The following is a 21,430-nucleotide window of genomic DNA, read 5'->3' on the forward strand; positions in this document are numbered from 1 at the left end:
TCAGAGGGGTCCTCAAAGGCAAATAAAAATGGTGAAGCCTCAGCCAAGGGAAAGCAGAAAAAGGCATCCTTTAAATCTAACACAGTAAACCAGGCTGCTGCTTCTGGAATCTGTGAGAGTGTCAGGGTTGGGCACCACTGGATGTAATGGGACCACTGCCTCATTTGCTAAACCAAGGTCTTGTCCTAGGTGCCAATCCCCATTAGGCGTTTGCACTCTCAAGCTAGGCGTTGCAAGGCTCCTGCATCCAATTAGGAGTCCCTGTTCTTTTAGATTTTTTTATAATTGGGATAAGTCCCTGTTGTGCTTCAGGCCTCAGAGGATACTGCTTTTGGCAAGAAAATCGGGTTTGATTCTTAAGGATTATTTTCACTGGTTGAGCATACTTTGCTCTTCCTAGCTTTCCTCCAAAGGCCCAGACTTCTAAGTCAGCATTTACTTCCACCAGAGGCAGGCGTAAGTCTTGACTAGGTTCCATTGTCATGTGGATTGCGGCTTTCACCTTTGACAAGATGCCTCTTCCCCAAAGTGGAGTTGGACTCTCCGGAATGATCAGAACAGCGTGAGGGAAGAGAATGGACTCCCAGTCACAACTCTGAGGTTGTGTAAAGAATTTTGCAACCAGCCTGCCAGAAGTACCACTAGAGTGGCAGATTTATTTGAGGGAGGCCCAGGTTTGGAGAGGAGGGCCAAGAAGGTGGCTCCTATATCCAGGAGGAAGTCGATAGGCTGTCCTCCTATTTTCAGAGTCACCTGGGGCTCCTGGGTGGTGATAAGGACAGGAGCCAACGTGGAAAGCCCCGGGTCCTATCAGTCTTGATCTTGGGCCTGAGGGGTCGACCCTGGGGACCTTCGTCTTCGGGGGTAGTCCCTCCTCCGTGACCTCCTCCACGTATGGGACGCAGCTTAGGTGGCGCAGTCTGAGCCTTGGGGCATTCCCCTTTAAAACGTCCCTCTTTTCACAGAGGAAACAGGCTCCAGGCTTGGGTCTCTGCCCTAGTCCTCTCTCCTAGATCCCTGCTGCTTTTTCAATTGCCTCATATCCATGTACAGGCTTTCACGTCCCTGCTTTATTTCTTTAAACATACTATATGCAGCTATTTTATATTTGTATTCACTAATTGTAGCATCTAAAGCCCTTAAGGGTTTCGGGCTTCTGGGTGTTTCTGGCTGTCTCTCCTTGGTGGTGTCTTGCTTTAATGTATTTTGTAATTTTTAACTGGGAGCTTATTTTTTGTGACTTTGAGAAGTGGAATCTTGAAGTGCATGGGTGGGATAGTGACACCTCTGGAGATAATTTTCCTGCATTTGTTCTTTGCACCTGGCCTACATTAAATATGTTTCTAGGCTGGAGGTTTACCAGAGCATACAGATGGTGTCAGTTGGTATCTCAAACCTTTGTGAGAGTAAGACTGTCATTGTGAATATTCAGAGCAGATACCTGGAATTTTTTGTTTTACACACCAGAGCCAAGGTGATCGGCACGGCTTAGAGAATATTTTTCTGCCTCGTCCTTTCATCAAGGGTTTAGTGTTCTAAACTTTTTGTGTGTGTGAGTGTGTGTCTTTTTGCCTTTTCTAGGGCCGCTCCCATGGCGTATGGAGGGTCCCAGGCTAGGGGTCTAATCAGAGCTGTAGCTGCTGGCCTACGCCACAGCCACGGCAACTCAGGATCCAAGCTGCGTCTGCGACCTACACCACAGCTCATGGCAATGCTGGATCCTTAGCCCACTGAGCAAGGGCAGGGATTGAACCTGCAACCTAGTTGGATTCGTTAACCACCGAGCCACAACGGGAACTCCTGCGTGTTCTAATTCTATGAGAGTCTCAGTTATGATCCCCGTTATGTGGACCCAAGTCCTTGTCTCTTGTTCCCTTTGTGGTCAGTGAAGCCTGTGGCCCCAGAAAAGCTCTTATCGAAGAAGTGGTTTCAGTGCCTCATTAGCACATTGATATGCAGCTGCCTCTTCGTTTTGAGACATGTATATTTTCCTAACATTTTTAATGTTTAGAGTTACGTTTTCCTGGGTTTCAGCCCAAAAAATTTAAAAATAAAAAATGAAGTTATCTTTTTGGTCTTCTATTCAGAATCCTTAGATCTTTTGCGGTGGGAATGTTTTTCTTTGTAAATCTCTACTCCGTCATTGCTTGAATGGAAATACAATAAGTGTTGAGCCACCAGGAGATCCGACACCTGTTTTTCATCATGAAGATGCCACTAGTGTTTTGCGAGAGAAAAAAAGACTTTCATTTCCTACAGCGCTGTTGTGTCCTCAGCGCCCGGCCTCACTTCCTGCCTTCCTTTTACTCCCTTTCCACTGCCACTTGTCTCCACAGGATTACATTCAGACACATCAGGCTGACATCTCCTTACACACAGACGCACAGACAGACACAAACACAATACACTCACCCACACTCCTTCAAAAACTAATACTCATGTCACAACAGAGAGAAAGCCATTTCCGTTCTTTCACTGGCCTATTGTAAGGGTGCCACAGTGACTTCAGATGAGCCAAGAAACTTTGTTTTTTCATAGTATCTCTGTCCATATTAGCTCTGTGGGAATCTAGGTCTGTGATCCAACCCATCTAAGCCGAGGTATCCTTTTCTGGAAAAATGAGGAGGAGCGGACCTGGGCAAGGAGGTAGCGAGGAGTTGTTCACTCCTGTCCAGTCTGCATCGTGAAGGGCAGGCGCGTGGGCTCTGGGATCTGCTGCAAACACTGTGGTGTAGTTGGCAGTGTTGCACTGTACACTTGGAAGTTGCTGGGCAGGTAAACTTCAGTTATGTGGGGGTTTGTCATGAGAAGTAAAGCAATAATAAAAATAAATTTAAGAAATGAGGGGGACACTTGAAATAACCTCTGAAAATCCTTTCAAGGGTAAAAGCCATTGAATCTTTAAACCTGACTACGCTTTGGCATTGAACAAGTTTGAAAATTAGGCTTCATGTGATCTGACAACTTGTACGAGTTGGCTCCCCGGTCAGTATTTGTTATTAGAAGCCTTGCTGAGTGAGAAGCACAACCTCTCGAAAGCAGAAGTGTTGAAATGGATTAGCTTTCTGGGCTTCCTTTGTGGCACATCCCAAGTTGAAATGTTTTTGCTCAACTTCAGAAGCTTTTTCCTTGGGAATTTCTATTTGAAATCTTTCACTTAAAGATATCTTCATCTGATTAATCCACTCATAAACACTGAGTCCTGGATTCTGAGTTGGGCTGGGCATTAATGACTGAATTAATTGTATAAGAATGAATGACAGTCTGTTCAATAGAGTGCTAAGGACATGAAGCAGAAATATTTATGGAAGGAACGTGTAAAATGCTTGGACGCGTGAAAACCCAGAAGATCTGTCTGTATAAAGCATGCCATTATTTTGCAGACGAAATACCCAGTTTTAAGACCAGTGTACCCTGGAGCATTTGGGTTACTCCCTTTGCCCCAGAGCTGTTGCCGAGTGGCGCCCCACATCCTCCCCTTGATCTGCACTTTCCCTCTCATCTGCTGCTCTCCACTAGCCGAACCTCTTCCAGAAGGGCTCAGACTAGACCTAGGCCAGTGGCTCTGAGTGCTCAGACAAAGCCTCCAGGTTGCAGCCCCCGCCCCCTGCGGGGAGGCACACTCCATCCAGCACAACAGCAGCCAAATGGAAAGTGGGAAAAAGCAATCTCCCTTGGCAGGAGCAGTAGTGCACTCACTGCCAAGTCTTATGAACTCATGTCAGTGGAGACTGGCATTTCTTGAAACTCTCCAGACAAATAAAGGGAAAACCTAGCTGCATCTGCATGCACAAACATATTCAGTCCAGACGAAGGCTGATTTTCTTCCAAGATTCAAGACCCGGGGTTCTGACATCTTGCAGATTAGCCCCTTGTCACACTGCTTTTCTCTGTCTTGTCTCGTATTTATTCCAGTGGTAGAGAGGAACCATATTTTGCTTTCCTAAGAAGCTACTCTCCTAAAATCAGAGCCCATTCAGAGAAACATTCCATAATGAACTTGCAACAGGGATGTGCCTGCCCCAAGACCATCACTGGCAGAAGGCATTCAGGAAAATAGGTGTGGGTGAGAAAGCCTTCGTTAGTGCCCAGACGCTATTACCCAAGGATGGCTTCTGTGTGCTTTTCTTCCTGCTGCTACAGGTTTTAAAGACAGGCTTCAGGTTATACAGTACCTGGAAAAACACACAGTAAAGTCCAGATGCTCATGGCATATAAGAACCTATGCATTAGCTTTTTAAAAAAACAAGTAATTAGGACTCAGCTTCACTCTCTGGTTACACACTGGATCTGTAAGGTACTCTGCAGAACAAATTGGCCCATCAGCATAAAACCAGGAACCCCAAATCAGATATATTAAGCCAGAAGAGATAGAGTATAGAATTTTTTCGGAAAGGAAAAATGGTCATATTTATACTAATTTCGATCAATTGCTCTAATAATCAGATAGTCAGAGAAAAGTTCATGTACCGAATGGTGGCCTTGTACAGAGAATACCAGAGTCTGGAGAATGAAATATCGGAAGCAGAAGTAATTTCTTGATCATCAGTGTCCTGTCTTTCATCATTGATGCTAAACTATTTCTACCAAACAATGATAGGGTATTTGTTTTAAGACTTTCACTGCTGGAGTTTCCATTGTGGCTCAGCGGTAATGAACCCAACTAGTATCCATGAGGACGTGGGTTCGATCCCTGGCCTTGCTCAGTGGGCTAAGGGTCCAGGGTTGCTGTGAGCTGTGGCGAAGGTTGCAGACACAGCTGGATCTGGCATTGCTGTGGCTGTGGTGTAGGCCCTAGCCTGGGAACTTCCATATGCCGCAGGTGCAGCCCTAAAAGGACAAAACAAACAAACAAAAACGGAAAAACAAAAACTTTTACTGTAAGCATCTTGTGTGTTTCAAATATTTACACTACTTTTTACTTTTTCAACCTGCTTTTAAGATGAATACTTCTTACATGCTTATTGTAAAGGCAAACCACAAATATTCTACTGAGCATGCTTATATATGTTCAGCACTGCATTAGGTACTGGGGAGAAAATGAAGAATAAGATGTACTTTCTAATGTTAATGAGAAGCCAGCACTGATAGTGGGGGGGGCACACTATGAGTGGTCACATCAGAAGAGCGATTAACTGAAGGAAATCTGGCAAGTTTGGAAATCTATACACAGAGCCTAGTTCAGAAGAAGGGTTGGGTCTTGCTAAATAGAAAATATTCCTTTCTCACAAGTCTCACTATAATCTTTTCCCATTGTGGCTCATCAGGGTAAGAACCCAACCAGTATCCATGAGGATACAGGTTTGATCCCTGGCCTCGCCCAATAGATTAAGGATCCAGCATTGCCGAAAGCTGCACATGGTCACACATTTGCTGGGATCTGGCTTTGCTGTGTCTATGGCATAGACCAGCATCTGCAGCTCCAATTTGACCCCTAACCTGGGAACCTCCATGCGCCACAGGTGCAGCCATAAAAAGAAAAAAAAAATCTCACTCTACTTATATATAAAATATAAGAACTAGTTTTAAATTTTAATGAGCAGTTTTTCCCTTCGGTGCACCCCTGAGGATCTTGGTGTTGCCATGGGCCACCACCCTGCCCGGTGTTACCGGTATTGTAAGAACAAGCCATACCCAAAGTCTCACTTCTCCTGAGGTGTCCCTGATGCTAAGATCTGCATCTTTGATCTGGGGCAGAAGAAGGCAAAAGTGGATGAGTTCCCACTCTGTGGCCACATAGTGTCAGATGAGTACAAGCAACTCCCTGGAGGCTGCTCGTATTTGTGCCAACAAGTACATGGTGAAAAGCTGTGGCAAAGATGGTTTTCACATCTGAGTGCAGCTACACCCTTCCACATCCTGCACATCAATAAGATGTGTCCTGTGCTGGAGCTGACAGGCTCCCGACACGTATGCGTGGTGCCTTTGGAAAGCCCCAGGGCATGGTGGCCGGGGTCCACATTGGCCAAGTCACAATGTCCATCCACACCAAGCTGCACAACAAGGAGCATGTGACTGAGGCCCTACGCAGGGCCAAGTTCAAGTTCCCTGGCCGCCAGAAGATCCACATCTCCAAGAAGTGGGGATTTACTAAGTTCAATGCAAATGCATTTGAAAACATGGTGGCAGAAAAGAGGCTTATCCCGGATGGCTGTGGCGTCAAATACATCTCTAATCACGGCCCCCTGGACAAGTGGCAGGCCCTGCACTCATGAGAGCCTTGGTGGCATTGTCCCCTCCTTAACGCCCATCAATAAATCCTACTTTCCTGTCCAAAAAAGAAAAAGAAAATTTTAATGAGTGATTGTGTAATTGAACACGTATTTGGAGTTCCCCAAACCTATGTAACACATTAGTTTTTATTTTCATAACACTCTCCCTAGTGTCCTGCATAAGAGGGAGAGAAAATACCATCAAATATTAGCACCTCTCCAAACCTTTTAGACTGACCGTCATACTCTGTGCTTTATTTAAAAGACTTCTTTGAGGCTCGTGCCATTCAGCTATGCTGTTTTCTGTTCTTCCTTGTCATGGTCATGTCTACACATATTAGCTTTTGCTGTGTAACAAACTACCCAAAACTTTGTGACTTAAAACAACAATCATTTACATAACTCATAATTCTGTAGCGCAGGGATTTGGACCCTGCTCATCTGGGTTTTTCTTCTCATCTCAACTGGAGTCATTCCTGCTGCCAGGTTGGCTGAGGGATGGCTGGACCAGGCTGACCTCAGATGGGACAGCATATTTCTGGGCCAGCTCCATGTGCTCTCTTATCCCCAGCAGACTAGCCAAGGCTGGCTCTGGGGTGTTGGAAGAACTGTGAGGGAACAGTGGAGGCAGTCAAGAATTTTGAGGCCCATCCCCAAACCATCATTTCCCATACACTGCATACATCCACTGATACAGGTTATGAAACCAACACAAATCCAAGGGTAAGGGAAGAGGTTTCTCTTCTGGATGGAAAAGTGGCAAGGATTATAGTCACCAACGGCACAGATACAGGGAGAGAGGCATGTCTGCATCTCTCTGACCTGATCTTCTGGTTCTTCCTGCTCAGTCACTAAAGACTTTTCCTTGAAGTCACAGTCCACGTCACTTTCCCACGACCGCCCATCCTCTGGCTGACTTCAGGATCTTCACACAGTGTTCACGTTTCAGGTTCTTAATCTCTTCATCAGCAAAGACCTGTGTATCCCACTCTGTTCATCTGTTGTCTTGCTACGCCCTGACCTCGTCTACACTGAAACACATCTACCATGGAAATATTAGAATTAAACACCCCTTTTCCCGACATAATCTCAACCTTTTGGGCTCTCATCATGACCTGACTCTTGTTTGTGGACATTCTTGGCCTTTCTTCTGGACATTTAACCTCTCTCCCCAGATAACAGCTCCCTTCCTGGTCATTTCCTGTATTGTCAGGTCTGTGCTAAGCATTTTAATCACTCTCCTGTTTGTGTCTTCAAGTTCTTTCAAAAACACATCACAGCCACGTTGCCATTTAGGAGCTGTTCCCTAAGTAAAACAAATGGCCACAACTCACCCCAGTATTCAGTAGAACATTAGAGACAAGCCTGAGCCCACAAACCACACATCTCACACTCAGGCCTGTGCAGAGTCAGCCCCGGCCTGCTTTGAGTTCGCATCCTTTGACCTCTGCCACAGTGGTTGTTATTGTCTGGAGTATATGGAGTCCTTACATGTGTTCCTTGTTTACTGTGGTATTTTAGCTCAGCCAGGACATTAGTAAAGCGAAGGAAGACCAAGCATATTTACAAAGGGACATAGAAGCTTTTTTCCTATGAGCTTTTGGCAAGTTAACTTGAAACGGCACTAGGAAAATTTGATGGTTTCCACTCCACCCTCCAGAGCCTCCCACCATCCTAATCTCACCTCACCTACCTGATCAAGGCTTCACATGGTAAAGCCTTGGCTACTTCCTGAGCCAGTGCTCACTTTTAACTTCTCAGAAATAGAGGGACAAAATACTAACAATATATAAAAAATCATAAACACCGAAATTGAGTTTCTATTCATAGAGGCCAAGTGGTAAAATGTGGCATTTGTTTAAGAAGGACCGAGTGAGTGCCCAAGTTACAGTGCCCGTAATTGAATGTGTTGAAATCCTCAGACGGGTGAAACCTTCTGGTTGTACAAGGGCAAAACCTCTTTGTAGAGAATGGACTTCATTTTCTCCCTCTGACGCTAACTGCTACCAGGCGTTCATTTCACTTTAAAAATAAATACACTGTGTTCTTTTACCTCAAACTTCACTATTTTATTTCAATTTTTTTATAAACAAATAGAGCACTGAAGACAGAGGAGAACACTTAGGTTCATGGAAATGATCCTTTTATCCAGGTCACAGTGCTAACAAATTTTATACTCAAGCTGAACACAAATCCAGCATCCACTTCAGCATCTTTTTCCTATACTACAAAGTCAGAACAAACCCCGTTATGTATTACTTTTTTAATGTTCTTTTTTTTTTCATTTTTTTATTTCATTTGATATTCTCTTTTTTTTAATTTTTTTTTTTATTTTCCCACTGTACAGCAAGGGGGTCAGGTTATCCTTACATGTATACATTACAATTACATTTTTCCCCCACCCTTTCTTCTGTTGCAACAAGAGTATCTAGACATAGTTCTCAATGCTATTCAGCAGGATCTCCTTGTAAATCTATTCTAAGTTGTGTCTGATAAGCCCAAGTTCCCGATCCCTCCCACTCCCTCCCCCTCCCATCAGGCAGCCACAAGTCTCTTCTCCAAGTCCATGAGTTTCTTTTCTGAGGAGATGTTCATTTGTGCTGGATATTAGATTCCAGTTATAAGTGATATCATATGGTATTTGTCTTTGTCTTTCTGGCTTATTTCACTCAGTATGAGATTCTCTGGTTCCATCCATGTTGCTGCAAATGGCATTATAACAGATGATTGGATTCGGAAGATGTGGTATATATACACAATGGAATACTACTTAGCCATAAAAAAGAATGTTCTTTTTTTTTTTAATTGCCTTTCTTAGTAGCTGTATCCCTAAACATTATAGTCTAAGACAAACTGAATCAATAGGGAGATTAAAACAAAACACTGTTTCTCTTCCTCTCTTTCACTTTCACTACATTGGTCTGTACCCCTTAATGGATGCAGTCCTGCTCAGCCCCCAAGAAGTGGAGCTGCCTTAAAGGAAGATGATCACAAGTGAACCCCTACTCTATCACCCTTTGATGACTCATTGAAGGGTCAAGACCCAATCAGTGGAAACACACCATTTTAAAAATAACTAAGATGTGACCAACAAATGAGTCTCCAATGAGAAGTAGAAGGGGAATATTACTGGCAGCCACTTGCTTAAAAGCAGGCTACACTCTAAACCTCTGTGCTTTAATTAGCTATTTTAAACAGAATTTTATTTTTCAAATTGTCCACTGGGGTGGGGAGGCACAGCATGAGAGTTGTGAGTTGAGTTTTATTTGGGGCAAAATGAGAACTTTAGCCCAGCAGACAGCATTTCAGAGATGCTGAGGAACTGCTCCAAAGAGGTACGGAGAGTGGTCAGCATTAGCTATGATTTTGTGAAGGGGGTCCGTGGAGTCAAGCACCCATTTTGGCAGAGGCTTGTTGCTAGGCATGAGGAGCAGATGTCAACATTAGTGGTTGTAGTGCTTTTTTAGATATGAGAAGATGCAAGAATTGAGCTCATAAAATCTTCTGAAAATATCTATCTGAAGACCTGTTCTGCCAATTTTTCCCAGTGCACAGAGTGCCTCATTGCTAATTTCCACCCTGAATTCCTTTCAGGGGGTGTTGAAGGCCAGAGGCTGAAATGGCTGGTGACCAAATCCTGGTAGAGGCAGATGGCCAGGGCCAATTTTTGGTTGGCAAAATGAAGAACCTTTTCAATCATACTGGTTCCCAATATCAGCCTTAGAACAATATCCGCAGAGATGGACAGTATTTAACCAAACTCTGATCACTGGAGTGGCAGTTTTCAAAATCAGGTCCGGGTACCACTTAGCTGGATACACTTGCAGAGGAAGTTGCCCAAGAGGACCAGGTCACATATCCTGTGGGAAAGCCTCGGGGAGGGGAATGGTGTGGGGTGGGGTGAGAAGAGAAAGTGTGGAAAAGTACTCACAGATAGCATCACTCTAGGTCACTTGCATCTCAGATATTATGGGGATTTTTCCGAGAAAGTGGGATTGCTAAGTCTAAAAAGACCTAACCCTCAATCACACAAAGGATGCATTTATCGTTTGAATACTCACAATTTAAGTATTGCCTTTGCATGAAAATTTAAGTATCTTTTAAGGAGCACATCCAACTTCTTCAACACTAGTTACTAGTACCTTATGCATATTTAGAATCTAAGTTTTAATATGTGTAGGAAACTTAAGGTAAAAAACTTTGAATCACAATTCTCAAAGAAACAGGGCTATGAGCTCTAAATGACTCTGACAAGAAGCTAGTACTAGACTTGGAAATAATGCCTCAAACAACCTCCAGCTTGGGGCAAAGAAAGAAATTTTCCACTGGCATAAGCATTTTTCACACTTCTTTCCTATCTATACATCACCATCTCTCTAAACCCAACCCCCACCTCAACAATGGCAGCTTTATAGAGAGAATCAAAATGCAAATTCAAATCATAATTTAAAACATTGGGTAGTTGCAGAAAACAAGGATACTGCAGAGTCTATTATAGCAATGAAAAAATCATACTGAGAATATATGAAATAATTATAGAATGTAGGTTATCTGCTTAGAGTTAGAAGTAATAAACTATTAAGTGTAAACTAATATTTTTGTTGGTGAAAAAAGTGAGGTTCAAAAAGTTGATTTGCTACACTACCAATAATACAAGTCTTTAGTGGCAGAATTTCACCTGGAACCTATACCTTTTATTTATTTATGTTATTGATTTTTAGCACTCGTGGCATATGGAGGTTCCCAGGCTAAGGGTCAGATCAAGAGCTATAGCTGCTGGCCTATGCCACAGCCACAGCCACAGCAATGCAGGAGCCGAGCTGCATCTGCAACCTCAGCTACAGATGCAGATCAGAGCAATGCTGGATCTTTAACCCACTGAGCGGGGCCAGGGATCAAACCCTCATCCTCATGGATCCTAGTCAGGTTCATTAACCGCTAAGCCAGGAAGGGAACTCCAGAACCTATACTTTTTAATAAATGGTAACTTTCAGATGTATAAAGGCATCTATTAAATAAATATTAAATCATTATAAATAATGATTATAAATAAATTATTAAATAAATGGGGAAGATATAAAGAAATCATAAAATAGAGTTCAGCAAAAAATATAAATTATGAGAAGGGTGATATCCTAATTTGCTATCAGTTCTGGTCATTTGAGGGTGATTAAATTGTATATTTTATGAAATATTTAATGAATACAAAATTGGCATTAATACATTGGTATACTGACTATTCAAAAACTATTTTTAGAAATAAAATTTTCTAAAAGTGAGCTATGCACAGTTATTAATGCAAAATTTTAAAAAAGCTGTTATTTTATTTGAATATTAAAAAGAGAATAATGAATAATTACATATATTTATACTTTATCCATATCACTAGTATTTTTCTGAAAAATATGTTTTCTCAGTATGACATTTTACATACTATCATTTGCTTTTTTGAGAAATGAAAAGCCGGTTTTCACTTTATTTTTTTAATTAAAATGTACTTTTTAAGATCACTTCTATTGCAGGTGGTTATTGTAGAAAGAAAACAAGTTATGAACAATAAAATTGTTGCAGATTTAGTCCACACAAAGCCACCATAGCCAGATCTCCTTAGCCTTTGTTATTTGTTTTTTAACACTTAAACTATAGTTTCCGAAGTTTCCCTCTGACCTTGTGTGTTTCCCAGGCCCCTAGAAAGGACTGTGCACAAGTTGCCAAAGTGAGCTGATGTGTTAACCCACACCAGGGACAGCAGCAAAAAATGGGAGGATTCCTCCACCGCAGATTTTTATGTCAGCATACAACCTGCTTACAGTTGTTGGCCATCAGCATGCTGCTGTCCCTTAAACTGAGCTGTTAGATCAGATTCACAGAAGAGAAATAGGCTCTTGTTGGCCCGCTTCAGATTTAACTACCTAATTTTCTTGTGTGCTATGAGACAGCTATGGCAGAAGTTGGAAGTGAAAAGCGGACTGTAGCCAAATCCACTCCAGATTATTATAATGCAACAATTAAATGTTATTTTCTTTAAAATGATAAAGCATCAAGATTTGTGCTAAATGGACAGACATAGTTCAGGAGGCATAAACCAACACTGTCCAGAACATCCTAACTGAGATTTCTAGGACTAAGACCAGGAGAGGTCCTGTCTCTGCCTTCTTAAGGTGCTGATATGGTAAATGGTGTTTCAACAAAGCATGCAATATTTGGTATTTGTCCCATAGCCTCTTTGAAAGAGCCTCCTTCCACCCTTTAAGTATCCCCTTTAAGAATGAATCTGGCTTTGACTCTAAGGATATAAAACCTTAATGTGGTTTCCTCTCAATCCATTCATCAGAAGCCACAACTTACCTGATATAATCACCTTGGAAGATGACCCTAAACTTCAGACAAGATTGCAGCCCCAGCCAATATTTTGATTTCAGCTTAGGGCAACCCTGAGCGAAGACCTTGCCAACCTGTGCTCAGATTCTTGACCAAGGAAAACCATGAGATAATAAAATCTGTGTTGTTTTAAGCTACTAAATTTTGAATGACGAAATAAATACAATTTTAAATATGAGTATAAATTTGAATAAAATTATTTTTATTTATACGTGTGTATTAATGTATGCATATATAATATATATACATGTATAATAAATAGATTGAATGTATGCAGTCTACCTAGATGCTCATGGCCCATTTGTGAGGACCTTGATAGCATGTTGTAGCCTATGTATCATGTGCATACATAGATACATTACATAGATACATTACATACTGGAGAAGTGTAGAGTTTCCTATGAATTTACCAGGCACAATTTTTTTTAAGGGCTTTTCCTACAGCATATGGAGATTCCCAGGCTAAGGGTCTAAACAGAGCTCAGCTACCAGCCTCTGTCACAGCCACAGCAACACAAGATCTGAGCCACATCTGCAGCCTACACCACAGCTTACAGCAAGACTGGATCCTTAACCCACTGAGTGAGGCCAGGGATCGAATCCACAATATCTCGGTTCCTAGTTGAATTCATTTCTGCTGTGCCATAATGGGAATTCCTACCAGGCATAAATTTTTAAGACCAACCTGCAAAAGGCTCATTCATTGCTCATAGACAAGGCCTGGCAGGTATCTGCTAGTGCAGGATGGTGATTTAGATTTAATTGCATAGTCTAGCATTTAGCCTTTCATGAAGAATTTTTAAAATATACATTGCATGTTCTACTCTATTTTGAATAGTACATAAAATATAACCCTTTTCCCACATAACAGAATGAATATAATTCAGCAACAAATTGATGTGAATACAACTTTTAGGACCAGGCAAAAGCCTTTGTATTCTGCTTCACTCATCTGTAGAAGAGTTAACAGTAAACTAAATTGGTGATATAACAAAAGTTTTCTAGAAGATACACCTGCATAAAACATTGCATAGCGATGTAACTTGGGAAAAGACACGGCTCTTTTCTTCCCTCGGAAATTCCTTTCTAATATATAGCAGCATTCTAAAGACTCCGAGAAATCTTGTGAATTAACACGAAGGATGAGAGTGTTATTTCAGACACACAAATCGGACATCTTTTCTGAGCTTTACTAATAATTCCATAAAAGTGGTCAGTGGCACAAGTGAAGCAGGAAGAAGTCTGGGGCACAAAGGACGACGCCCCACGTGCTTCCTTCCCACATCACACACGTGCTTTCTTCGCTGGTTATATTGATAAGCTTTTAGAATCAGATACACATATTAGTACCTCACAAACCAAGAATATGTAGATTGTAAAATGATTCCATCTTATCTACCAGGTAGTTACAGTCTTGTATGACATTTCTGGGGGTTGAGCTTTTTAAACCCGTAGTTTCTAGGTTTGTTTCCTGTAAGCAGTTCCGAACCACAGACTTCCTGCTAAAAGCCTTTCACAGGTAAGAATTCTACTCCTGGTAAAGACTATGCGTCTATTTACCAGGCGGTTCGTTTTCAACCATGTTAACAGAAAAGTTGGAATGAGTGTCCCACTGCAGCAGTAAGGGAGAGAAAGAGGTCACAGCCCAGCTGCCTTAGTTCCTTTTGCTCCACCCTGAAGTTTAAAAATGTCTGTTTAATTTGTTTAATCCAATTTTCAACAACTCATTTAACTAAGGAATCATTTTCTAAATATTAAAATCCAAGAAACACATTTTGGAAAACATTAGATAAACAATTCTAAGCTTCTTTTTAGTTAGTTATAGAAGTTATTTGAAACCTCAGACAAGATACGTAAGCTTTTTAAACCTCTTTTTTCATTATCTGTAAAATGGAGAGAATGATACTTACTTTTTACAGGATTATGGTAGGTGTTATGAATAATTCCAGTTATAGATTAGGGTTAGGGCCTGTTATATGTTGGCATTAAATATATAGTAGCCTTTTGTTCAATGGAATTTGAGTTCAGGTATCAATTTTTATAAGTTTTAAATTTAAAAATCCTCCTTATTTAACTCAGATTCCACTCTCTAATGTCATGGTTCCATCCTCTGAGACGTCCTTCCTTTTTTATGATAGGTATCCGGGGCTTGCAGCTGAGTGGTTTGATCAGCCTGCTCCCTGCCAGTAGAACTTGAGGGATCTAACAGCTTCTTTTCATTTTGTACTGTCTCTGTTCAGTTTAGTCCAAACAGACATGTTTCTGCTGGAACGATTTTCTCATAAACCTTGTGGGTCTTCCATGTATTTCACAAGAATTCACACCACTGAACAAAAACAAGGTCCAAATATTTTTTTCAAGATAATCTCTTCTCCATCTCGGTACCCTGCCGAGAGGATGGAGCAACAGCACCCTAAACCGTCCCAAAAGATGAACACTCTGTTCTGGGAAGAATATTTTAAATCTCTTGAAAGTGCCCTTTGTGTGACTGTGTGACTAAGCACTCTGATGTTTTGAAGTGTTTTAGCACAAGGCTGTAGCATCGCACATGCATGCTCTTCTCTGTGCCATATTTTTGGCCACTCTTCTGACTTTTAGCATCTTTCGTTATATAAAAGTTATTTTCAAAAGGCTTTGTTCCATTTTGTTTAACAGTTTTCCCCTAAATTTATCTCTTACCTTTCACGTTTTACCATGTGTAGCAAAATGAAACCTGATAATGCTGTCAACAAAATTGTTTGGAATTTCCTTAGCCATTTAACAGGTTACTTCCATCCACATAACTGCAGAAGACAACCCATTGTGTTTTCTGACACTCAGTGCATAACAAGGATCCTTCATTCCTTTAGTTTTCCATAACATACGCCTCACCTCCTTGTGAACCCTCATCAAGGTGTCTGGAAGTCCAGCTTTCTACTAACAACCTGTTCAAGGCAATCGATGCTTTCACTATCATGGGCCTCAAAATTCTTCCAGGCTATTCAAAGCTACTGCAACATTTTTAGGTATTTGTTACAGCAGCACTTCATTTCCAAGTGTCAAAGTCCATGTTAGTTTTCATTGATCCATTACAAATTGCCACAAGTTTAGTGGTTTAAATCAACAGAAATGTATTATCGCACAGTGTCCTGGTCAGGATAGGTCAGGAATCAGAACTGAATCTTGGTCTCAGCTAAAATCAAGGTGTTGGCTGAGACTGCAACCTTGTATGAGGCTTTGGGTCCTCTTCAGGCTCACTAGCTATTGACAGGATACAGTACTCACGGCTCTAGGACTCCTGGTGGTTTTGTTTCTTCAAACCGGAAGATGACTGTCATAGCAGTGGGCTGTGCCAGAGCTGACCTTACAGAACAAAGTAACCCAGTTGAGGGGCAGCTAATCCATCATAATCACACATCCCATGACACTCAAAGGGAGAGAGCATATACACTGCGGGGCAGAAACCTTGGTGGCTTTCTTTGATTCCTCCTTACAACAAATATATTTGTATTTTTGTGTCTTTTATGTGTTCCAATGCTGAGCTCTCTTGTTTCCCACAGTTAGTGTGGTTTTATCATGTTATGTTTTCGCATTAGGATAATTAGGATTAACTAGCATTCAGGTAATTCTCCTAACCTAGAGACTCATATCTACTCTCAGTTCAAATAAATCTGTTCTATCATATCATTAACTATTTTCTTTTCTCCATCTATGTGATTTGTTCCTAGTGAAAGTATCTTTAATATCCTGGGTCTAACCTTCATGGTTCTTACATTCTCTTTTATAGCTTTCTCATGTTTGAGAAGAATTTCTCAAGTTATATTTTTTAAAAATTCTGAAATTTCACTGAGCTTTTAATTAGAATTGTTTTAAATTTCTTTTAGAAATTTTCTTCTGACACTCAGTTTAATCAGTTATAAAATGGGTAAATGAATAATTGTAGAGATATGGTATGGTTTAGATATAACACATTTAAAGCTGTGAGATTATGGCTTGCTACAAAATAAGTGTTCAAAAATTCATGTTATCACAAAATAAAGAGAGGATTGGAAAATATTAGCATTTGATCTTTATATTCAGTAACTGAATAAATATTTATTGTGCTTAACACATTATTCTAGTACCTAAGTATCCATAAGTGAATAAAAGAAATTTTAAAAAGAAAAACATTTTAAATGAAAAAAAAAATTCTGCTCCCATAAACTCCCATTCTAGAATCATTTTAGGATATTTTCTGTAGTTGTACAGCTTGGCCCTTCTCTTTTTTTGCTGTAATTTTTCTATATCTCTTTATTGATTATTTCAAAAATAAGCTGGCAGCAGTTCCCACTGTGGCACGGTGGATTAAGAATCCAACTGCAGTGGTTACGGTGGCTACAAGAGGTGTGAGTTCAATCCCCATCCTGGCACAGTGGATTAAAGGATCTGGCATCACTCTTGCTGTGGTGTGTGTAGCAGCTGTGGCTCAGATTTGATCCCTGGCCCAGGGACTTCCATATGCTGTGGGTGCAGCCATTAAAAAAAAAAAAAAAAAAAAAAAAAAAATTGGAAAGAAAAAAACCAACTGGCTTTGAAGATCAGTGAAAAAGGTAAATTTAGTTAACATATCATATAAGGATTTTCTTATTCACAGAAGGCAAGTTGGTTTCTTCTCTTACATCATACAAAAAAGTAATTCCCTGTAGATCCAGGACTTCAATGTGAGATGATATAAAATAATAAATCTCTTAGAAGAAAATAGAATGTAATTATTTCTCTGAGAAAAGAAAAGTTTTCTTAAGAGCCAGAAAGATTAAACATAAGAGTCAAGTAAATGTAAAATAAAAATATTCGATTACACTAAAATTAGGACAAACTGTAAGAACGTAATTACCATACATGTAACCGATTATGGGTAAGTACTTGGAAAAAAGAAATCAAATAATTTCTTTGAATCTGTAAAAAAATATATAAACACGCTGGAGATATAGCCATTTCATAGCAGAGAACAAAGAAATGGCTAATAAAGGTATGAAAATTTCCTCAAGTTAATTTATAATCAAGGAGAGTAAAATGAAGCCGCAATAAGATACAAACTCAAGTGTTAGACTGACATAATGAACAAGTCAGACGGTTTTGATGAGTGTATGAAGCAATGATATATCTCATGCACTGATGAAGGCTATGTAAATGGGCATAGCTTTTTTGAAAACAGCCTGGCGTTATCTAGAAAAAGGGAAGATATGCACACCAGAATTAAAGTTTCACTTCTAGAGTAGCTGAGAAAAACAATGCATTTTCAAGATGTGTGCCTATCAGCATTGTCTGTTTTAGAATGTGGATGTAAGCAGTCCCAATGTACATCAACAACAGAATGGACAGAGAACACGCGGACTGGTCATACAACGGAATAACATCTAGCAAAAAAAATGCAAAACACTAGAGCGATAAGGAACCACTCTGATGCATCTGAGAAAACCAATCACTGAGCAATAAGAGCAAGTCAAAAAAAATCATACAGCATGTTTCTATTTGTATAATTTTAGAATAGGCCAATTAAGCATGATTTTGTTTGGGATACATTTCTGTAAAGAAGAGAAATTGACTGCTTAATAGCAAATGACAGGAAAAGATAGTGGTTTTAAGCACAGATTCAGGAATTAAACCACTTTGGTTCCAGCTCTGCCACTAATTCATGGGTGACCTTGGTCAATTGGCCTACCTCTCTGTGCCTCAGTTTCTTCATCTAAAAATGGGATAATAATTGAACCTATTTCATAAGATTGTATATAGACAGATAAGTTTGTATTGTTCTCCCTTTTTGCTCTCTCTTATTCAGACTGAATTCTGTATGGGTCACCTTTAGTGGGGATGTGGAGGCAGAAGGGTGCCATCTGAAAGGAGCCCACAGGGGCTCCAAATGCATTCATCAATTATTGACATAAGGTGGTTGGCATATTCCCAGTGAGATTTTATTTCATTCTTTAAACTGCACATATACACTGTGTCCTCTATCTTGTATGTTTAAAGATATAAACGTAAATATTTTGGACTCTAAAACTATTTGCCCATTTCTTTATCTTAAAAAGTACAATATACCATTTAAATGGCAAACTCCAGATTAATGGTCTATTTTATTTTTTCTATTTCCAAGAATGGTATTCAAATATTGCTCGCTAAATTGACTTCGTTCTAGATAGCACTTGGCGCCAGCACACGCAGATTAGTTTGTAATCTGTGTATTTGATTATGGTGAAATTTCTGAAGAATAAATGATTTCCTCTGGGCAATGAGTCATTTGTGAGACTGTAAATCTATTAATTTACTCCAAGAACGTAGTATAGGTTAGTAAATTTGTAGCTGGAAGGGACTTTAACTCATATTTAAGGAACTGAAGGCCGGTGAAATCAAGTTAACCAAAATGGCTTAGTTTCCATTACAACTCGTCCCAACACAATGTTAAAATCTCAGGAAAAGTAAAAATTTCTTGCTGCTCTGCTCAAATGACTAAGGAAACACAGGCAATTGATCTCTGCTTTTGTGTTCTACCTTAAATCAATCCTCAGCCTTCTACCACTGGTCTGCATTAACCAAAATCTTGTCCTGCTATTTCATCTTTGAACCCTCATTTTCATATTGATACTTCTGTTGTCACCGCTGCCTGTTTTAGTGATTTTTGAACCTGGGATGCTGCTTATTGGCCTCTTTGGATGCCATTCTCTGAAGCTTTCCTTCCAGCTTTGTGTAAACCTGAACTCAGGCCTGACCTCTAAACCCCAGAACGAAGAGCTCAAGCCTGTCAAGTGTGGTTTAGACAATAAATATTGACAGTGATTTCATCAGCAATTATGCAGTTAATGAACAACAGAGTTGAGCATAGGACCAAGCTGAGCTTTTGTTTCATTTAGTGGAATTTAGTCGATCTGAGTGTCAGTATATTTGCATTAATCTGCCCTTGTCTACTACCTCTCCCATTTAAATAATAAATTTCATCTGATAAGCAGCACGCCCTAGAGGCTAAATATAAATTGGCTTATAGCACAGGGTTTTGTGGCAACTGGTCCTGTTGATTGATTACCTTAGCTCACCCACTAATACTCTGCTCCAGCCCATGCTGTTCAAACATGCTGGCTCCAGATTTCCCCAAGGACAATCACAAGTGGTCCCACTTCAGGGCCTTTGCTATCACTGCTTCTCTGCTTGTAGTTCTGTTCATAGATGTCCAGATGGCTTATTCCACCACCTCCTTTAGAGCTGAGCTTAAATATTACTTTACAGATGAGAAATAATCTGATTATTCCATATACGGTAGCAACCTCTTCCTCTCCCAGACACTTCCAGTCTTCCTTCCCCTGCTGTATTTTTTTTTTCTCTCCATAAACTCTTCCCCACTTGACAGTTTGTATTTTAGCTGTTTGTTGACAGTATGTCTTCATCACTGGAAACATATGGTCCATGAAGTCAGGTTTTTTCTTTTAATCTGTTTTCTCTGCTTCTAATTACTCTATACCCAGTGCTGAGAAGGCAGGACTTGCTCAGCAGACAAGAATAAAGAAAGGGAAGAAAATAACAGGTAGAGGTCAGCAGAGCGCATAACCATCTGACACACAACGTCATGACCCTGCCGGCCATGCCGTGTTAGGGCTGGCCAGCTTACTCCCTTTCACAGCTGCCTCAAATACTATAAATAATTCCATTAGTTGGCTTTACCAAAGGGGACAGAGGGGCAGAAGTAAAGAAGTATGAAGAATAACTTGTCTGTGTTTTCTGTCTTCATTCCTTTCGTCTCTCTGCATTTCTCTCTTCCTTCGTGTGTCCACCTCTCCCTCTTTTATGCCCTCTCCTCCTTCCTCCTTCTCCTGTTATTATGGCTAAATGTGTCTGTGGTAATAAGCAAGCTGAGAGACAGAAATTATTGGGAGGAGTTGAGGCACATAGCAGATGCAGTTAATCTGCCCTAGGGAGTCTTGAGGGAGGAAGGGGCCCTTGTGGTGAAATTGGATAGGGTATTTTATAAAGTGACAAGCTCCAATAAGCACTTGATTTAAACCAAGCAAGATATTGGGTATTACATTGTTCTCTGTTTCTTAGAAACACCTGCTGATGAGGAAGCACTGTAATGAATTATTTTTTAAAAAACCTGAAAGTGTTTTTCAGTTAGCTTTTCTTCTTTTATTAGGATTAGTTTTCCTTTCTGAAAAGCATTTAAGAGTAGATGAGAAAAAGTAAATAAGATTCCGTGTGTAAGGAAAAAGTTAAACCCTTTTAACGTTGGGTGATTGCCTGTCAGTTTGCACATTAGGCAGATGTTTATCATGGAACCAAGTATGATGTTTGGGTGTATCATTTATTAATCTTCCTGCCTCCAATCAGATACACGCTAAGTGATCCCTGAGCATTCTGCAGCTAAATCCCATGTGACATAAATTCCATGGTGCATAAATTTACTTCATAAATCCAGAATCCCTTGAAATGAAAAAAATGATTTTTAATGAGTGATTTTTGAATGAATTGTTGATCATGTCCCTAACTTTCAATTCAAACGTCTCACCTGGAGTTATGAGTGTGAACAGGGAGTACAAACTCAGAAACCATTGTCAAACTTTAGTTGTAAGTGCAAACTAGTGTCAGAAGCACTATTTGTGACAGACAAGAATCGGTCTGCGTACAGTATGCCCTTGGATAAGAGGCTGGGAAATATAAGATAAATCCTAAAAAAAGTATTTCTCTATTTCTTTCCTTAAAATTTTCTTTAAAACATTTTATAACATTTCACCCCAGAAGTTTTGTGAACTATCTAAAATTCTATGTTATTTTTTTTGTGGAATGTCAGTCAGTAGTAACCTTAGATACTTAGATAATTGTTATGAACCACCCCT

The 21,430-nt window shown here is 40.3% G+C and overlaps 1 pseudogene; it reads left to right on the plus strand.

Moving 5' to 3' along the window:
• LOC110255710 lies at window positions 5,540–8,576 on the plus strand (annotated as a pseudogene).

This window comes from Sus scrofa, chromosome 10, assembly GCF_000003025.6.
Source record: "Sus scrofa isolate TJ Tabasco breed Duroc chromosome 10, Sscrofa11.1, whole genome shotgun sequence".
Taxonomy (NCBI): domain Eukaryota; kingdom Metazoa; phylum Chordata; class Mammalia; order Artiodactyla; family Suidae; genus Sus; species Sus scrofa.